Here is a 22,055-nt window from a genome sequence, read left to right as displayed (position 1 = left end):
GGCTTGATATAACTAAGTGCCAACTACTGGTAAGATTAAACAATGAAAACCTATAGTGTGATTCCTCTGTAGCCAAGAAATATAAGGTCAAGAAGTTGATTCCTGCTGAGAGCTGTAGGAAAGGCTTGTTCCAGGCCACTTCCCCTGGTTCACAGACGGTCACCTTCCCTGTGTCTTCACATCATCTAATTTTTGCACTATCCATATCCAAATGTGCTTTCATGTGGGCACTGGTCCTATTGAATTAGCAGCCATAAAATAACCTCATGGTGATGGGTTCTCAGTGTCCTCTCCCAACACAGTCCCATTCTTAGGTAGTGGAAATTAGAACTGAAGCAGCTATTCTGATCATGAGGAGGGGAAGCGGTGCTCCCCATTCTAGTGCTTTGCTTTTATTCCCCACAGGTGAAACGGGTAGAATTTGTTTGACCTTAAGCACTTCCCCCTCCCCTGTGGTACTGGGGATGGTACCCAGGGGCAATATACCTCCCAGCTACACCACAACCCTAGTTTATTTTTCAAAGTCTAACTAAATTGCTGGGGTTACTAAGTTACTGAAGTTAGCCTCTTACCCGCTGGTCTCTTTTCTTCTCCTCATGCATATTTACTTCCCCCTGCAATATTCCTTTCTGGAAGAATACAATCTTTCACTGTGTCTCTGTCAGATAAAGTTTAATTCTTTTTCCGAATCTCTTGGTAGGAACTCGAGATGTGAATGCTGCAAAAGAGAAAACTTGCTGTCTGGTTCTATGCTGCGAATTACTGAGACAGGGCAGGGCTTTGCATAAGCTATTAGTGTAGAACAAGTATTAGTTATTTTTCAAAGGAACAATAGGAGTTGGCAGGGAATGAGGTGTGAAGAAGCAGGCCATTTTAGGCACACAAGACCACCTTCCAGAAAAAGTAAAGCTTTCCCTTATGGGATGTGTTACAATGTTAGTGCAGTATCCTTAGGAAAACAAGTCAAAGCAAAATACAACAAAAATGCCATTTTACCTTAAAAGTTACGTATAGTACTATGAATAGTATTTAATCGATTCTATGATTACAATAGTACTTCTTAAAAATATGAGTTCACACATCCTTTCTCCATCACTGTGCATTAAAATATTTGTAGTGGAGGGTACAAAGTCTGATGTTGCCTCCTTTTCTTCCAGAAAATAAGGCATAATTTCTACCCAGCATGTGCAGTGCACTCTTCCTCTGAGCATACTATCTTCGTAGCGCACATAATTCACAGGGTGCCACCAGGCAGTTGTGTGCCTGGGGCCTATAAAAGCTAGCAGAGTTGTCTTGTACTCAACAATTTAGTTTGAAAGACATGGGCACCATTATCGCTAACGCCTCTGAGAGATTATAATTAAGGGCGACAGGGCCGAAAGAGAATTTCAGATTTTTTTTTCTAGCAACAAGGCTATAAATTGAGAATGGTACAGGATTCCGGACAATTGAACCTTCGTGCAGGCGCGGTGTCATAATTGGCATTGATTTAAAAGTCCCCAGCTCACCCCCTGCATCATAAATTGATTGAAAATGACAAGCAATGAAGATTAACACCTTTCAGGGCTAGCATCCCCCTAAATAAATAAATATCAGAAAAGATAAAGTGGCCACTTTTATAGCACTCATGCCTCCCTCTACCCCCATGAAAATCACACAGAAGAACTATAAACCAGACAACCTGTCCCAAGGCAAATCTAGTGACTTCCAGAATCATCTAAGCAGGGTCATTCTCCAGATTTGAGGGCCAGCCTGGGAGAGTCGCTGAAGCCTCAGAAACCTCCACTTTACACTGCATAGTTCAATAAAGGCTTGTGGCTGTAACATTTGTTTGCTTTTGAAGTTTTAGACTCATGACATGGGGTATAATCTGAGCGTCCAGTAAGCCTCTATTCAAATGTTTTTGATTCTTCTGGGAATGTATTTCCCTTGGTTTAAATTACTGGCTTGTTTTGTCTGTGGCCTGTTTTCCCACATTGAAAGTGAATGTACTAATGGTACATTCTAAGGCTATAATGGTACATACTAATGCTAATACTCCCAGGGAGTATTAGCAGGTGATTTATCCTCAGTCCTAATATTATAGAGCAGAACTTCAGTCCTTACTTCTCTGCATAGAAAAATTTACCCCCAAAAAAATGCCCCAATGAGGGAATGCAAAAGTGATGGTACCGTATAAAAAGAAGCCATGATAAATAAAAAATTAAGGGAAACTTCCGGGAAGATGGCGACCGAGAAAAGCAGGGCTTAAGAGCCCTGCTAACAACCAATCTCCATTACCACAAAATCAGCACCTTTCATAGCCAGAAAACACCATCACCAGAGAAACAAAAAAATCACCAGGCTCCATAGAGAAAGCTGACTGAGAACAGAGCTCAGAGCCACAGAGGAGATACACCGGTCTCAAGCCCAAGGACGTGGTAGCAGTGCCATACTGCTGGCGGCAGCAGCAAATTCACCGGACGGCTACAGCAAGCCGAGGTGAGCCGCTGCGGAATAGCCAGACGGGATTTCTCGCCGCAGGTAAAATCTAAAGCTCCCAGTGACTGAACTCAGCACATGCCACAGGGATTCAGGGTGGAAATCAAAACCAAGAAGAAATACACCAGCCTCATGGCCGAGGGCGTAACAGCGGCGCCATATTGCCACCGGCGACAATAGCAGAGAATTCACCGAATCAAGTACAGCTACATCTGTGTACTCAAGAATAGTGAGTAAAATTGCGGGCCACAGAGGAGAAATCCCAGTACTGTACTCCCTGAGACTTGACCAAGTGGGGGAGTGGCAGTGGCAGAGATATTACACCATAGGAGAATGTGCAACCTGGCACCTCCCACAGTCTAAAGCAGCCTCTATCGACTCTCTGGGTCGGAGACTCTGTGATACAACCCAGTAAAGGAGTAGTGGGGTCTGAGATACTACTGACTCGAGATCCAGAACACCTTAAGTGAAGTCATAGTGACCCAAGGGAAGAACCCAGAGAAGGCACAAACTTCCGAAATCATAAAAAGAGGAATAATACTGGAGCAATGAATGCCCACAACCCCACAACATCAGAACCCGATAAAACAGAAAATCAGAGATTTCTAGAAGATCAAATCAGGAAAATAACTGTAGAAATAATAGAGGTGCTTCGAAAAGAACTCAGAGAGAGCCAAAAAGAGATAAAGGATGCAATTAATGAAGTAAAGGCCTCAATTCAAAGCACAAACAACCGATTAGACCACATGGAGAACAGAATCTCGCTCTTAGAAGATGATCATTCCAAAAATGAACGCATAGTTTCTAATCTAGGAAAAAATATCCGACAGCAGGAATCTGATATTGAAGAAATATGGGCCCATTTTAAGAGAGCTAACCTACGAATAATTGGAATAGAGGAGGGAAAAGAAAGTGAAACCAAAGGGATCAACAATCTCTTCAAGGAAGTAATAGCAGAAAATTTTCCAAACATAGAGCAAGAGGTTGATACACAGGTCCAGGAAACTTATAGAACTCCCTTTAGACAAGATCGGAGAAGAGGATCCCCACATCACATAATTGTCAAAATGACCACTGTGGAAGCCAAGCAGAGAATCTTAAAGGCAACAAAAACAAAGGACCAAGTGACATTCAGAGGCAAACCAATTACAATCACTCCAGACTTCCCAAACCAAGTCAGGAGAGCCAGAAGAGCTTGGAGCAACATATTCCAAACTCTGAAAGAAAAAAACTTCCAGCCAAAAATTTCCTACCCAGCAAAACTTTCTATCAAATTAGATGGAGAAATAAGAAGCTTCCGTGACAAACAGAAACTGAAGGAATTTATGTCTTCAAAACCAGCACTAGAGAAAATACTCAAAGAGATTAACTACAAAGAAGAAATAGGTAACACACACCAGAACCAGAGTAACAAGAGTTTCCATCCAACAGTCAACTAAGATTGGTTATCTGTGGAGATTCATTACTTATGTTAGTCTTTTACCTATCTCTAAATGGTATTGTTTGCCTTTATTGTTGTTAATTTTTAGGATTTCTAGTTGGAATATTAATATACCTTCAGATATAGCATTTGGAAATATTTTATCCCATTCTATTAGTAACTGTTAACTCTGTTTACATTATCTTTGGATATACAATATATTTTTTTTATTTTTTAGGAAGTTTGTATACGCTTCTGTTGCCTGTGCCATTGAAATCATATCCAAGAAATCACTGCCAATTTCAATGTTGTGAGGTTTTATGACCCAGATTTTCTCCTAAAAGTTTATAGTCTTAAGATTTATATTTTGGTCTTTTATCTATTTTGAGTTAATATTTGTATATGGGGTTAGGTAAGGGTCCAACTTTATTCTTTTCCATGTAATTATTATGTTTCAACAATATTTAGTTAAAAGATTATTATTTCTACCACCAAATGTTCGTGGAAACCTTGTCAAAAATAACTTGACAATATAGGGAAGAATTTAGCTCTAGGCTTTTATTTAACTCCAAGGGTTTATATATCTGCCTTTAGAATAGTTATACACTGTTTCAATTATTGTAGCTTTATATGGTTTGAAATCAGAAAATATATATCTTCTAGCTTTGTTCTTTTTCAAGATCGTTTTGGGTATCTAGAGTCCATATTCCATATTAGGATAGAGTTTTTTTCTGAAAAATAAATATATAAATATATGATAGTTTCACCTAAAAAAATAGAAAAAAAATATTCTCTGGTAAGACAGAAAGTAAAAAGAAATATTGAAATGTTATCTTTAAGTCATCAAAAGCTTGGTATCAGACAAATGAAACTGTTATGTGAGATTATCATTTTTAATTTTGGATAAATTGCTATAATACTAGATGTCAACCACTAAGCCAAGCATGGGAGGGAGGGATGGAAAGAGAATGGGTTGGGGATCGGGTGGGGGCTGACTGGGCGATGTGTGCATGTATGTCTACAAAAGTTTGTATCCCACTATGATGTATGAATACAGTGCACCAATAAAAAAAATAAAAAATAAATAAAAAAAATTAAAAAATTAAAAAAAAATAAAAAATAGGCCTGAGAGTATAGACCTTAGATAGAAAGTCCCTGTGTTTCACCCCCACTTCCACAATAAGTAAATAAGCAAAAAAATAAATATGAAAAAAATGTCACTGTTTTCATTACTCTGAAAATTCAAATTTTAATATATTTTATAGAAAAATGTAATAATGTATCATTATTCTATAGAATAAAATATTATTGACTTCAAATATAGTGTAAATCTAAATTACAAAATTCATACTAAAAACAATAAACCAAAATGCAATTGAAAAAAAAATTAAAGGAAATAGAGGGTTCTGTTCCAAAGAATATCTGAAATGGGCCACTTTCTGGAACTAAAAACAGTGAGGAGTTTTCCGTATGTCCAGTCTTACACTCTATCTTGATACCTCCGTCCTCATGCATGTTGTTTTGGAGATGGACAATTGTCTTTCCCATGCTTCCTTTTATGTTGTCTCTGCCCTTTTCTATAGGGAGGGTGCAATTCATACCCCAGTGACTCTGCTTCAAAGTGGCCCATGCTACCATAGCTGCTAACCTTTAATTAGCTACCTGAACAGAGAACATAAAGGATAAACAAGCCAAATCTGAATGAAGCAGTGAGAACATGCCCATGGATACAAGTATTAGTTGTGAAAGTCAGATAACCCAATCGGGGCTCTTGAGAAATAACAGGGCTGAGGGCAGAAGGGACTGTGTTTGCTCCCCCCAGGCTTTAGGAAAATGAAATTGCTGAATGAGTTGTCATAGCTCAAAACATATAACACTTTCATCCAATGAATCACAAGCCCAAGTCATGTCACGAAAACTCTCGTCCCCATCTCATCTTGATTCCAGATGCACAGAAGCTTTGAGAGGGGAAACACATACCTGGCTATTTTATATCATCGATTTCAGGTTAATTTGTTTCTCCCAACTGATAACTAATATCCAACAGAAGGATCTTATATCCAGGCATGCTGTCCTTAAACTGTTAGAGACACAGACAAAAACACACCTGCAGGATGTCAGAAGGTATTTTCCCAACCAATTGTATGTGTTGGTCGTGCTGACTGTTCTCCGCCAGTAAGTTTTCTGATCTTTTGTGCCTTTTTATTTCTCATAACTGTGTCTTAGTTCATTATTTGCTCTTTTTCTAATGTCATCTTTGTTGCTAAGTGAGTTCTAATCCGCAGGCAAATACAAAGCCCCTCTCACAGGATCAAAAGTACAAATTATTTAATATGAGATGATAATCAGAACCCCAAACATCCCACTTCAATGTGTAAAATCAATAATATGAAAGCAATAGCTCCTGTGCCCAATATAGTATTAACAATATCTACTTAAAGCACTGAATAATGCAATATCAACAAAGAGGAAATTATATATAGCACCAGCCCTGGGGGAAGTGCAACTTCCAAAAAATACCTGGGGGATCCCATCTGTAATCTCTTGAGTCCTGATTATAAAAAAATAGAAAAGACAGTTCCCCAGATAGTGGATCCACTTCACATGTGAAACCTCAAAGGGAAGCCCGGGTTCTTCTTTCTTTTAATGGGAAGGGATGTCTGATTTTTGTGTGAAGTCACTAAGATAAGCCTTTTGGCAATGACTCACAGTGGCCAGCCTTTGGCTTGGGATCAAATGTTCATTAAACCAGATTTTTGTGGAGTCTTGACCTGAAAAATGTGGTAACCAGGTTGACTTATTAACTATATATGTCATAAAAAGCAGTCATATAAAGAGGTAACTTTAAAAAATGGTAAGTAAAAAAACAAACAAACAAACAAACAAAGCAATACCTATATCAGTCTAGCAAAGAGCACAGGACTTTCCCATTCCGGGGAAACAAGCTAAAATAAACAAAGGAGAGGGGCATCCGTTGAGTGAGATGAGATTTTATAGAGGAGGTCTCCAGAACCATCTCAAGATGTAGATGCTTTTTCAGTTGTCAAGGGCCCTGCTTTTCTGGGTTGCCCTAGTGATAGAATACTTCATGGAAATATGGCAGTTCTTGGGTGTGGCAAGTTCCAAGTGGAGGTGACAGTTCTTCCTTTGCTTCTAAAAGCCAAATCAGGTCAATGGCTTTTTTTTTTTATTCTCTTACATTTGATCACCCATCCTACTGTGATTATTGCAAAAGAAACATATACTTTTCTTTCTTGAGAATGTTCCCCTGCCTTTGCTAAATAATTTATTCCCTGGGTTTGTTTGAAATCTAGACTTTGTTTTTTTTTTTTTTTTTTTTTTTTTGCAGTACTAGGGATTAAACTCAGGAGTATTTCACCTATGAGTTAGACCCCAGCCTTATATTTTATTCTATATTTTGAAACAGGGTCTCAATAAGTTTCAGAGGGCCTCACTAAATAGCTGAGGCCAGGAAACTGCGTTCCAACTGTCTTAGCCTCCCAAGTAATGGGATTACAAATGTGCGCCACCGCGCCCTGCTTCTGAAATCCATTGACTGTGATTCCTCTCATCAGTCTGTCTGTATTGCCTTCACTTATTTATCCAAGCATTCTACTTATTCCAGGTACTTTTGGCTGATTTTAGTCCACACTGGAAAACAGGATTCTCCCCTATGCCTAGATTGGAAAAACATAAAGATTGTAGCGTTTTTCAGTAATTTTTCCATGCTTATGTCTGAAAATTCTAGGAGAAAAAAATATTTAGTAAACCCATATAATAATTAAACATTCATGTTATATCTTCCATAGGCTTTTGCCACCCCAATTTATATCAACACTACCCATATTTCAGAGATAAAAGGGCCTAGTTCAATAAAGCAAGTAGAGTTTTGTGAAATCCCACTTTTAGCCAGTGATCAAAGTGTGAAGTGGACCTACTTGTTCTTCTAAAGTACTATTAATGAGATTCTCCCTAGAATACAGAGAAGAATTGATTAATAAGTTCTGAAATCCTACCAGATAAATAACTATGTGATACACCAAGTACGCTCCTGGCTCATACCAGTATTGAGTAAAGTTAGTTACAGGAACTTAAGACATGAACTCATAATCTTATCCCCAGGGTATTATTCAAATCACATAAAAATAAAAATAACTGTAATGCATCAATAAAAAATAAAAATAAATGTTGACTAGTCTGGATTTTCATCAGTCTATTGTGCAATTTCACTATTCTCATTTCCTTTAAACCAATTTTCATTCTGATGATTGGTTTATTTTCATCTAGGTAAACTATTGGGAATGCTATAGCAGGAACTATGGCAAGACTTATAAACATCTACCTATCAATTATATGACACTCCTCCATTTTTTCATAATAAAACTTTGTATTTTAGCTGAGCAAGCAGTTATATCTATTTCCTTCTAGATAAGAAAAGCCTTCTAAATAATGACTAATGGAGAGGATGTGTCCTATTTCCCAACCCTGTGGTCCAGATAAATGGACAAGTGTCCTCTGCTCTGTTTTGAGCTTTCCACTGGCTTCAATGCAGATGCAACAGTGGGAGCTGCTTTCTGCACCACAAATACTAAAACAGACATTTTATGATAAAGATGGCAGAGCCACCCAGACAATCTCAATATGCCCATCTCCAAACTGTTACATGAAAGAAATAATCACTTAAGATGATTAAAGCTGTAATTATGTCTTTTCTCTGCAACACCAGTCTTTACATTGTCTCCCAAGACTTGATTTCTTAATAAAATCTATTCACCGTTTTTTGCAATCATGGACCTATTGGAGACTATGATATCATATGTGGATAATCTCTTTCTTACTCCCCAACCCAAATGCACATGCGCATGGTAAAACAAAATACAATGGACTGGTAGGTTCAGTATCTGCTGAATCTTATTTGTATACTCTGGATAAATAACTTGTCATCTAAGAAGACCAGAGAAATTTTATTATCCTAGTAGTCCATGTAAGAACACACCTTTATGGAATCCAGGTTAAGCTCTAATATTGACTATTTTTGGAGAAGTCAGCCTTTTGGTATTAATAAAATGGCACACTTCAGAGACTTTGAGGCCTAGTTTTCACAGTAATTCCAGAGCTTGTCCCCAGCCTTTGCCATGATTGTGGTCACTACAGTGCATGATTCTCTCTGCTCTCTAGATTCTTAGCAATAAACACAAAATCCCTAGTTGTTACATATGTTAGATCATATACCAAGTCGTGGTTCTCCTTACAGTATTAGCCTAGTGAATTTTGTTCCACAGGGTTGTGAAATGTTCTCTCAGCTGTTCTTCTAAAGGACAATGAGTGATAGTACTGAATTTTAATGACTTTTAGCACTGAAAACAAATAGTTCTAAAACAATAAATCCTAATTGCCTGAGACAATAATATGCTCAATGCTGAGAGACCTTGAAGTCCAGGAGTCCTGATACTCCTATGTAATAGCATGATGCCAACCTTCTCTTATGGAATTACCATGCATCTAGCCTGTTCTTCATGTTTTGTGTAGTAAACCCTTTCATATTCAGAACTTTGAAGTATAAACTGTCACCATACTTGCTTTTATTTATTTTGCAGGGAGGGGTAATTAAAGGAAAGAATTTGTTTGAATGTATATTTTTTAACTGGAAATTGAACCTAGGAGAATTTACTTCTGAGCTACACTCCATTTATTTATTTATTTATTTATTTATTTATTTATTTGCACTGGGGGTTGAAACCAGGGGCTTTCTAACTCTGAGCAACACTCCCAGCCCTATTTTTATCTTTTACTTTGAAACAGGGTCTCACTACCATACTCACTAAGTATTTGAGGCTGACAGCAAACTTGTGATCCTCCTCTTTCAGCCTCCCAGTTATTGGGATTGCAAGTGTTCACTGCCATGCCTGGTTTTTTTTTTTTTTTTTAACATGATCTAAATTGCTGAAGGTATCCTCACTGCGTTACTGAGACTGACCTGGGACTTGTGCTCTTCCTATCTCAGCCTAAATTCAGTGTCACTATGACCAGTATTCAAAATAAACAAAAATATTTCTTACAATGTTTACATTTAGATTTTTTTAGAGTGATCTCTTGTGGCCCATGTACCAAGATATTATAACTGAAGACTATTCTTACTTTTTAAAATTTTTTTATTGGTGCATTGTATCCATACATCTAAATGTGATAAAAGATGATAGGGACACACTTGCACATATCACCCAATTAGCCCTTACCCAATTCCCTTCCCGTTCCCTCCTCCGCCCTCCTTCCCATGCTTGACTTAAGTGATTGACTTTGACATGTTTAAGTATATCATGTGCTTTAGAGAGTTTCTTCTTCTCCCCTTTCATCCCCTCAGTTATGTTTCTTTATTGTTCATCTATAGAATCTCCTTCTTCATCTAGAGTTCCTCCTGTTACCCATTTCTCCCTATTTTTGCATATTTGAGAAAGCATCCAATTTCTTATTTTTTTGACTGACTAATCTCACTTAGCATAATGTCCTCCAGTTCCATTCATTTCCCTGTAATGATGAAATTGTGTTTTTCTTTATGGCTGAGTAAAATTCCATTGTGTACATATCACACAGTTTTGTAATCCATTCATCTGTTAATGGACATCTTGGCTGGTTCCTTAGTTTGGGAATGGTGAATTGTGCATTGTGCAGCTATGAACATAGTTACACATACATTATTTGGTAGTTTGGTTTTCTTTTTTTGGAGTAGGTACCCAGAAATGGCATTTCTTTCTTTCTTTCTTTCTTTTTTTTTTTTTTTTTTTGCAGGTCTGGGGATGGAACACAGAGGCATTTGACCTCCAAGCTACACCACCTGCCCAATTTTTTATTCTTTATTTTGAAACAGGGTCTCACTGAGTTGCAGAGGGCCTCACTAAGTAGCTGAGGCTGTCTGTGAACCGTGATCCTCTGGTCTAAGCCTCCCAAATGCTGGGATTACTAGCGTGTGCCACCACACCCGGCTCTCAGTAACGGTATTTCTGGATCAAATGGTAAGTTTGTTCCCATTCTTCTGAGAATCCTCCATACTCTTTTCCAAAATACTTGTGCTAATTTACAATGCCAACAACAATGTGCTTCTTCACATCCTTGCCAGCATTTGTTGTTGTTTGCATTTTTTGAAAAAAAATCCAGAAAAAACTTTCACTCAGGATTTCCCACAGAAAATATAAAATACTTAGAAATAAACTTAACCAAGGATGTAAAAGTCCTCTACAAAGAAAAATATAAAACATTGAAAAAAGAAATTAAAGAAGACCTTAGAAGACAGAAAGATCTTTTATGGTCATGGGAAGGTAGAATAAATATCACCAAAATGGCTATACTTCCAAAAGTAATTACAGATTCATTGTGATACTCATTAAATTACCAAGATTGTTCCTCAAGACTTAGAAAAATCAGTATCTACATTCATTTGGAACAACAAAAAACCAGAATAGCCAAAGTAGTTCTCAGCAACAAAAAACATGCATGAGGAATCACAATATCTGACTTTAAACTATAATACAATTGTAATAAAAACAGCATGGCACTAGAACAAAAACAGATACATAGACCAATGAAGCAAAATAGAAGATTCAGAAACAAATTCATATACTTAAAATCAATTGACTTTTGACAAAGCGGCCCAAAACATACATTTGAAAAAAATATCCTGTTCAACAAATGGTGTTGGCAAAACTGGTTAACCACATGCAGAAAAATGGAAATAAATCCCACTTTATTACACTGCACAAGAGTCAATTCAAGATGGATCAAAGATTTGGAAATTAGACCAGAAATCTTGAGGCTCCTTGAAGAGAACATAGGTCTAACACTGCAACACATAGGCACAGATAAACACTTTCTCAAAAAAACAAAACCCAAAGGCATAAGAAACTAAAAGGTGAATCAATACATGGAATTGCATGAAATTGATGAGCTTCTGTTCAGCAAAGGAAACTGTCATGAACGTCAACCTAGATCCAAAAGAATGGGATAAGATTTTTGCCATCTACTCCTCCAGTAGAGGACTAATATCTTGAATATACAAAGAACTCAAGAAACTCAGCACTAGAAAAACAAATAATACAATAAAAAATGGCAAGTGAATTAAATAGATACTTCACAAAGAAAGAGATTCAAATGGTCAATAATGAATGAAAAAATGCTCAACATCATTAGCTATCAAAGATGCAAATCAAAACTGCACTGAGATGTCACCTAACACCAACTAGAATGGCAATCATTCCAAATGCAGTCTATCCTTAGATGATCACAGGTCGGAATTCTGCGTTTACTTCAAATAATGGCGTGACCTAAGAAAATTACTTGATATTTCTGTGACTGTTCCATGTTTAATATGTGTGTGACGTTACTGACCCTATATGCTGTATGTCTCATGTTGGGGTTTACCAAAGACAAGGTTGATGCTAAAATGGAGTGACAAACAGCTTATTTGAGAAGTGATCTCAGGAAATTAAACCAGAGCAGTGGAAAACTAAATAAAGAAGGAAAACAAACTCAGAGAAGGTTCATTAAAGAGCAGGAAACCCCTGGGAAATTGGTATTCGGGCCGATTGGAAAACTTGCAGTGGGTTGTGTATGTTTCACTTTAATATTATCTCAACAGACTGGTGAAGAGGTTGAAGTGTTTAACCATTAATCCCTATCTGTCATTGATTGAGGGTTTCTTTGGGGGTAGTCACTGCCCAGAAATTCTGAACTTCTTACCCACTACTGGACCTGCAGCTAGAGGAACCCCTTGGACAGAGTCATGGATGCTTGAAATGGAGTGTATCAGGTGAGTACAGGAGGTACAGAGGGTGTTGAATGGGACCACAGGAAGTTGTGACCATCAAATGAAAAACTACATGTACATTCAGTGTATAGAGGCCAGGTAGTCTTCAAAAATGTAGGTGTATGTTACTAAAACTAATTATAAGAAAGTTGTTTTTCCTAGGAAATAAAGAATGAGCTACTTAAAATACATGAAATAGCAGGCTGATTTTCCTTCAAGGCTCAGAGACCTCCACAGAGTTTAACTTTACTATTGCATAAGATACAGCAATCAAGAGCTCTTTGTGTAGCCTTTTCTGCTCCCATCTTCCGGAACTGCAGGTACTCAGGCCCAGGGATGTTTGCAGAAGCACCAAGTCATCTCATCTTTCCCTCTGGGTATTCTGTGGCCAGCACACAGGACAACTGTAGAATATTTATTGCATGAATGAAAGCCTAAACACTGCATTTCACATTCTTCCAATACTCTGTGAATCTCTGCTCTTTATTCACTTAGGCAATGACACTTTCAATTCTTAAAATATATTTGCCTCTTCCTTTCTAACATCTGGCATGGAATACCAAACTGATTTATGCAGAAGCACACTTTTGTATATTCTGTGAATAATAGTATACACAATTATTAAGCTTCAGGTTTTCCAACCTTTGAAAATGATTGATTTTTTGGCCATTTCCATCTGAGTTAACTTTAGTCATATCCATGACATAAACAAATTGAGACCTATAAGCATATTAATCCACATGGCCCACTGTTCCCTATATAATTCTTTCAGTCCAAAGAGAAAATCAAGTTGCTGTTGTCGTCTCCACTATATCACTTAACAGAAAATCATAAAGAAAGTAGGTTAGGGATTAATGAGAGCCAGGTCTACTCATGCATGGCACTGATTTGAAGCCATAAGAAGCAAATCAAGAGGACACTGTGTGGCTCTTGATAGGGAATATCCCGGAGCAGAAAGAGCCTTGTGATATCCACCATAGCACCCTTTGCTGGCAAAAGAGCTGGAGCAGAGCCAGCCCCTGCTGAAGTACTTGACCACCTGAGGTGGGGAGTTGCCAGCAATTCGCTCTAGTGTGAACAGACTAATGTGTTGCAGTTTTCCCTCCTCTTTGATATGAGTGCTATTCATTACCTTATATTATACTCTTGGAAAATCGAATACTTGCTAGATAAAATGTGATTATAAGTCCTTCCTGGGTTCTTTCACAATTTTCAGCTGATTGCTCTTCAGGTTAACCATTCAGAATATACTGCTTTTTGGCTTCTGTTACTTCTGAATCATTTTGACTTTTTTTAGTTATATATTTTTTATTTCTAATTCATGGTGATAAACATATTCAATGTGACCCCATTTACCACATGTCCTTAAAAGTATCTTAAAGCAGTTGAAAAAAATGGCTTACTGCTATATATTTGATTCTATATTCTTACATATAAAGTATTCCTTTCTAATATCTTGGTACATTCACTAATGCACATACATCTACCCATTAGACTGATAGGCTAGAAGCTCATACATAGTCTTAGAACACAGCTTGTTCCGACCTGTTTGACCAAAGACAAGACACCTGTGTATCCTTTTTTTGACATGTTCTGGGGCTCCGTGTGTACTCTATCACAACTCCCCTCTTGAGGAATTAGACCTTAGTTTTCTTTCTGAATACAATGCTGTATCTGCTTTCTGTCACAAGACAGAAATATGCTTGAGGACTGGAATGAACTCTTGCTTGTCATTGAGTTTCTTTCTTTAATGCATTTATTTGAGAAAAATGACTTCATGTATTTAGCAACAACTGGATCTCATAAATTGATTTTATTCTTGAGAAAGAGGCGAGAAGGTACACTTGGAAGATACACTATAGGAATACAACTGGGAGAGGTCCTCAATTGTTGTTGTACTTTGGATGGATAGGTGCCTTTGCCCTGCATCCAAATGACCATCCCACTCAATGATGCCTGAGGTGTGGACACTAGGGTAGAATCCTCTCCGGAGACTTTGGGGCCATTTGCCAGGTGGTTTTGCCTCAGGACCTGGTGGCTTAGCTTATTCTTCTTTAAACTTTATGTAAGCCTAGAACACTTTCATCTCATCCCTCTCCCACTGTAACGTGGAGTTGGCCTTCTACCAAAGTCTGATGAGTCTTAGTTCTTCCTGTCTCAGATAATTTCTCTAAAACAAATAACAATATGATTTTTTAACTTGTTTTGCTTCATAGATGCCCTGGAAAAATGTAGCAACCAAAAATACAGTTGAGAGTTTCTAATCTTTGAGGACTCATTTCAGTGTGAATGAAGGGAATATATAGGAAAAAGTAAAGAGTGTATATTCAAAGAAAGAAAGAAGGGGGAGAACAATGATTTAAGGCTACTAAGTAAAGCAAAGCATGCAAATTGTGACATTCTAAGGGTAGAACTAAAGATAGAGAAGACACTCTAAAGTCCTAGATGCCAGATTCCAATCTGATTAACAAGAAAGAAGAATCCATGGAAAGATAGAAAATAATACAATAAGAAAAAACAGTGACATCATCACTTATGAAAGCTTATGATATACATAATAAAGGCTTGTGACATATAAACCCGGGGTAGTAGGTGCTTCAGAAGGGGACTATTGATAATGATATATTATGATATATAATTTTTAAAATGTTAATTTTGTTGGTGCAATATTATTATTATACATCATAGTTATATTCAAAATGATACATTCATACATACATACAACTTCTCTTTGTATGATTCTCTGCTAACCCCATCCCACAACTTATCTCTCTTTTGCATTTACTAGTAAAGTTATAAATTTATAAAAAAGGTAGAAAGTGCCTGGATTCCACCCCCAGTACTACACACACACAGAAACATACCAAAAAACAACAACAAAAAAAAAAAGAGAGAGAGAGAGAATCCTGACTAGAATTCATCATTCATTAAGATGGGATTTCATTGGAAAAAGTTTAAGAAGCTGGATTTCAGAAAGTCATCTTATGAATTAAGAGGTTAAGTCTTACCATCTCTAATTATACTACACCCTCAATAATTTTGCTTCTATCCTATATACTTTACTTATTAAAGTTATAAAGTCATACTCTTTAAATATATTTATATAGTTAATAATTTACATGAACCATTTGGTTTTGCTTATACAGGTGCTAAGATAAAAAATACTTCACTATAGGACAATATAAATTAGTGGTAGCCTTATTTGATAAAGGTTCTATTTTGTTATAATGAACAAAATTTAAAGCATAACTTAAAAATAGAAATAATTCACTCATACATAATTCAATATCTTTTTAATTCTGTGCCCATATACCAACATAAAATCATTGGTTAAGAAGCACCAATTTAAATGCAGGAATATCTTACTGAATGACTTCTAAAATCACCCACTAATAGTGTCTTCAGACCTAATCCAATATTCAGTCACAGTTTTATTTATGAAACATTTCTGTGTGGGAGTGGGAATAATATAAAGTTATAAATGATTATTTTTATTCTCAAGTTAATTTTAAAATAAAATTTCTTTTATAAGAAGAAATGCCTTCTTGGTACAAAACAGTTAATTCTCTAAGCTCTCAGCTCTCTCAGAGGAAATGAATTAGTTTCTGGAAGGAATCCAGTTCATTTATTCTTTTACTTGAGATTCATTCATTGGCCTCAGGCTTATGATTACTGGTGAAAAATAAATATAAAACATTTAAATTCAATGTGGAAGTTAAATAAGAAAGTGGGGAGTATTCCCTGTAGGTAAATCACCAACAAAATAGATTCGTGTACCATTTAGTGAAGGCTGACACTGAAGCTTCAGGGAGCATAAAGGTGTGGGATACTTAGTAAAAATTAAAACCACTGAGAATTAAGGTATGTACTGGGTTAGACTTTTGAGGCAAAGAGTTGGAGGCAGTATTGATTAATTCAAAATAGACATCATTATTCATGACACATTAATGGAAGTGCTGCCTTTTCCCATGGATTTTCCTCTAAAAACATACAGAGAATATTCATTTGTGTGAATAAATGGTACTCTGAGGGTTCGTCTGTATATACTGCCTAGGAAATTATAGGAAAGGTTAGCATAAACAATGCTTCTAACAGAAGCTGTTGTTCTTTAGATGTTTATTCACATAATATTTGGATCTGTTCATATTTTTATGCCAAGTGTATCATATTCCGCTTTTATTTCCACTTTCTCCATTTGCACTTTACATTCTACCCACTCCCGCCTTTTGCTTTGAGCAATGTGTCTTGCAGGCTCTTGTCTCTGGGTGCTGGCCCTGTCAGTTCCCTCTACCTTAAATGCTTTTTTTATAATTGCCTCTCCAGAAGTCCTACCCACATTCAGAAGCCAGCTAAAATCCCTGCTCTCAAGGAACGTTCTCTAAATCCTCCTCATGTAAGTTCTACAAGACTCCTGATCTCATCCCAAGCTCTTGCATCAGACTCTCTGGAAGGGGCAATGGCAATTGCTATTTTTTTTTTTTTTAGTGCACTGTAGTCATGCATCTTAATGGGGTATAAGAAAGTAGAGCCATACACGCACACATCGTTCATTTAGCTCTTCCTCAATCCCCACCCAATTATCTCCCCTCCCTACTTCTCACCTTTGGCTTAATGATTGACTTTGATATGTCTATGAATGTGCATCATGTACATAAGGGAATTTCCATTTTGAACAAAACTTCCAGTGAATTTTATTATCAGAAAATTCTGGAAAGTAGCTTTCTAGCCAAAATTTATTATCCTATGCTTTTGTAATTTTTTGGAAACCAAACTACCAAACTAATGCATGCTTATCTTTGTTCATATGTAATGTTTCTAAGCATACTATTTATAACTATATACTTGTAGAACCATGTCTCCTGCGATTATTATTACTTTGTTTGATTTTCCTTTTATTTTCATGCACAAAACCTTTGAATTTTGAGAACAAAATAAGCATTTAAATAGCACAGACTGGTGATTCTATTTTATAAATGTTGAATATTATTTAATTAATACTTTATCAAATTAATTTCTTTCTACTACTTCCCACACACTGTTCAGAACTGGTGATAACAGCATCAATGAAATATACTCTTTACCTGGGCATGGTGATGCACACTCATAATCCCAGTACTTGGGATGCTGAGACAGGAGGATTGAAGATTTATGGTCAGCCTCAGCTAATTAGTGAGACCCTACTCATCACAGTGAGATCCTGTTTCAAAATAAAGAATAAAACATAGATCTGGGTGTATAGCTTAGAGGTAGAATGGCCCTGGGTTCAATCACTAGGAAACCAAAAATATAAATATATGTGTATGTATGATATATATAAATAAAATATATACATTTAAACATATTAATCTAGGGGGAATTAATATGGGATAGTGAATAACTATGATTTCTGTGTGTGTGCTACATAAAATATCAGAAATATAGACAATAATTAAGACAAGGAGGAATGTATTTGTAATTGCAGTATTTGGATGGCTGAGACAGGAGAACCATAGATTCAACAACAAACTCAGGAACTTAGTGAGACTCTCACCAACTTAGTGAGACTCTGTTTTAAGACAAAAACAAAAATACAAAAGGTTTGGGTGTGAGGCTCACAAGTAGAATGTTTCTGGGTTCAATCTCCAGTATAAGAAGAATAGAAATAAGGAAAAGGAGGAGGAGAAGAAAAGAGAAGAAGAAGAAGAAGAAGAAGAAGAAGAAGAAGAAGAAGAAGGAGGAGGAGGAGGAGGAGGAGGAGGAGGAGGAGGAGGAGGAGGAGGAGGAGGAGGAGGAGGAGGTAGGACATCTACTAGAATTGAATGGGTTGGTGTTGACTTCATACAGGGTCTATATTGTGGGATAAATTGTAATTAATTAAGGGAAATAATATGGGAGGAGTATCCTTGTGCAAAACTCAGATATATGAAACTATAGGATGCTTTTAATGACATAACAATTTAAATAATGCTAAATATTTTAATGAAGGAATTAAATATAATGCAAATTTAACTATTTGTGGAAGATGGAGCATTTTCATCTGAAGCTTAGCCTAAATATGATTGTAAAAACAAAAATTAACACTTGAACAATGAAGTAGGCGATATTTTACTCAAAACTCTTATGAAACAAATAATACTTGCCAGAATATTGTGAATGCTTTTAATCCTAGTATTTCAGAGGATGGGAAAAGAGAATCACAGGTTTATGGCCAGCTCTGCAACTTAGGCCGTCTGCTATGTAACAAAACCCTGTTTCAAAATAAAATAATAAAAAATCTGGGGGTATAGCTCAGAATATATATTGGGTTCAGGTCCAGTACCCAATAACAACAAACACACACAAACACACACTTGTGTGCACACACCAGAATGAGGTATGAGGTCACTGGAGGGCCTTGGGTGATTTTGACCAATGGATTTATCTAGAACATTGGGTTATTCATGAATTGGTAAATATTATTTTATGTGATCAGACTATGAGTTTTTGCTAATTTGTTATCATCAAAGTAGACTCCACAATCATCACAGGCAAGACTGAGGCATTGTCTTGTCTTTGTTGAGGATTACATTTCAAAGCCATTTATAAATGTGTTACTGGGTTGAAAAACTGATAATAGTCTTTTTGAAGTCAATTCTATAAGGAAATGAAATCTAGATTCCACACTGAGGAAAATTATCTACAATTAACCAAAAAAAAAATTGGGGACCATGGAAATCTTTGGTAACACCCACAATAATTTCTCCATGATAAGAGACTAAAATTTAGCCAATTCCTTTCCTCACTCAGTGGTCAGCAATTATTTATAAACTTATATTTTTATGTTTTCTGGTAAAACTATCATAGGCTTAAAGAATGAGTGGGAGTTGGATAAGGAGTGAAAGGGATGAGATGAAAAGATAACTAGAAATGAAGACACAAAAAACAGAATGTCATAGGTTATTATATTCCATTTACTTCTCTATTGCCTATTCTACACAAAAGTCTTGCACTATTTGTTGTTTTGAGTATGTGGCATATCTCTTCTTAAAATTGTAGTAGAGGCATGTGTAAAATGCCATTTGTATCTAATAAATGTTAAACATATGTTTGGTAACATCTACTACCACACAATATGCTATTCATAGTAATGTTCTAATGTTCACAGAAACTCTGTAAAATAAGAATTATAAACTCAATTAAGGAATAACTTTTGCCCAGCAAAGTTAAATGGCTTATGCCAAGTCACACAGCTGGTAACTGTCAGTGTACATCCAAGCCTTACTCCCAACTGTATTTAAAACTGGAATTCTTTCAATTTACACCATTCTGATTTCTCAAAGAATGTGGGTGTTATGTTATTATGTTGTGTGATATTGTTTCATTGCTTACAATTTTATTTCACTTCAAAAATACTATGATTATTTTAGTGACTATTCTCTGGATTTTTCAAGGAATGCAGAACAGTTGTGGTTTCTCAGAGCTAGATAGATGTCTGAGATCACATTGTGAGATGTCTCTTATTGCTGAGAACCTTCACAATTAGTACTGCTTTCAGATTACACTCCAGGCAATTAATCTCCTCATTAAAACCCAATCAAATCCTATTATATTTCTGAATGAGATATGGAAAATCTAGTGCTAAGGCAAACCGGTGTGACTAATCGCTTGTGAATTGATCAATGATTCGATAATCAGGACCATAAAGAAGATCTAAAAATAGTTAAACTGCTGTCTGGGCATTCTCTGTATGGGGCATTGTTTTTGTTGTTTGTTTGTTTGTTTGTTTTTATTGTTCTTTTTTTCTTTTCTACAGCCACTTCCTCTGCCCTTCGATTCTCCCTTTTCAAACTCATCGCTGAGGCCAAGAATAATTGTGCATTCAGCATTGTTGTGCAAACCCATGATCACGTTAAAATAATTGCATCTTTTCATTCCTTGGCAAACAAGCGTTAAAAGAAACGAGAAAATTTCATGACAGCTCTAAACAGCTTTCCTCTCCATCCTTAAAACATTTATCAATGTTTAATTTTTGAAGAGCTGCATAGTTGTGAAAGCAGGTGGATACAATCATGGCAAGAAAAAGCAACCAGGAGAAGCAAAACAAATAAATGTTAATGAGAGTGACTATAATACTGACAATGAGTGAGACTCTGCAGTCTAAGTATCTAGAAAATGCATGACCTTGTTGTGCCTAACAAGACTGGAATCCAACTGGCTGGAGGTGTCTTGGTGGAGACTGCAACTAATTACTGGGTCAAGCTCCCGTGATGATGGACTCTAGTATATCTGCCCTTGGCTTCCTATATTGGAATTGCCTCTCTTGATGAAAGTACTTTTTCAGTGAGAAATTAGAAGGTGTAAGCAATCTCCCAAAGTAGCCAGATCAAGAGATTATGTTGGCTGATTAAATATTGTACAATTTGCTCCCATACCATGTATTAATCTAGAGTAATAAAAAATTCTGTCCTATTCCAATAAAAGGCCATCATTTGTTCTGGGGATTATTTTAAATAAAATCAATGAGTGGTTCCTTAGTACAGCCTCAAATATAACTTAATAAATATGAATAAATCCCAGCGTGGTGGAGCACGCTTGTAATCCCAGCACTCGGGAGGCTGAGACAGGAGGATCGCGGTTCGCAGACAGCCTCAGCTACTTAGTGAGGCCCTCTGCAACTCAGTGAGACTCGGTTTCAAAATAAAGAATAAAAAAATAGTGCAGGGGGTGTAGCTCAGAGGTCGAATGCCCCTAAGTTCCATCCCCAGAACCCCCCAAAATATGAATAAGTACATAAATAGGGAGATTCACAGTTTTGCTTAATTGAAAAGACTGTTATCATTTGTAAGAATGACTCGTACATTTTCAAGACTAAATAAAAAGAAATAGGATTTAGACCAAATGGTCCGGAATGTCTACCTTCTTTCTTTTAGCCATACATTCATTTGTTCATTGATGATTATTTATCAAACAAATTTCAATTCTAGGAATTAGATACTGGGGATGTTAACCTCTAAATGATCCTTGATTGCAAACTTTGACATTAACACACCTCAAAGTGTCCTTTCTTTTTTATTTTTGTTAAAACTTTTAGAGAGATCTATATAAAAACCTGACCAGTGCCCCAGATACTGTAATTCTTTTAAGAAAGTATACCTGGCCCATTATAATATTGGTATATAATTAATATGTACATTTCTGAGCATGACCAGAGATTTTTAGGTCTAACACATATCTTTTTTTCTTATTTACAGTACTGGGAATTGAACCTAGGGACATTTTAACTCCATGCTACACCCCCAGCCTTATTTTATTCTTTATTTTGAAACAGGGTCTCACTAAGTTGAGGAGGACCTCACTAAGTAGCTGAGGCTGGTCCCAAACCTGGAAACTCTGTCTCAG

The sequence above is a fragment of the Muscardinus avellanarius genome (genome assembly GCF_963383645.1).
Source record: "Muscardinus avellanarius genome assembly, chromosome: 4".
NCBI lineage: Eukaryota > Metazoa > Chordata > Mammalia > Rodentia > Gliridae > Muscardinus > Muscardinus avellanarius.
The sequence above is the reverse complement of the archived record's forward strand: the minus strand, read 5'-3'. Positions refer to the sequence as shown.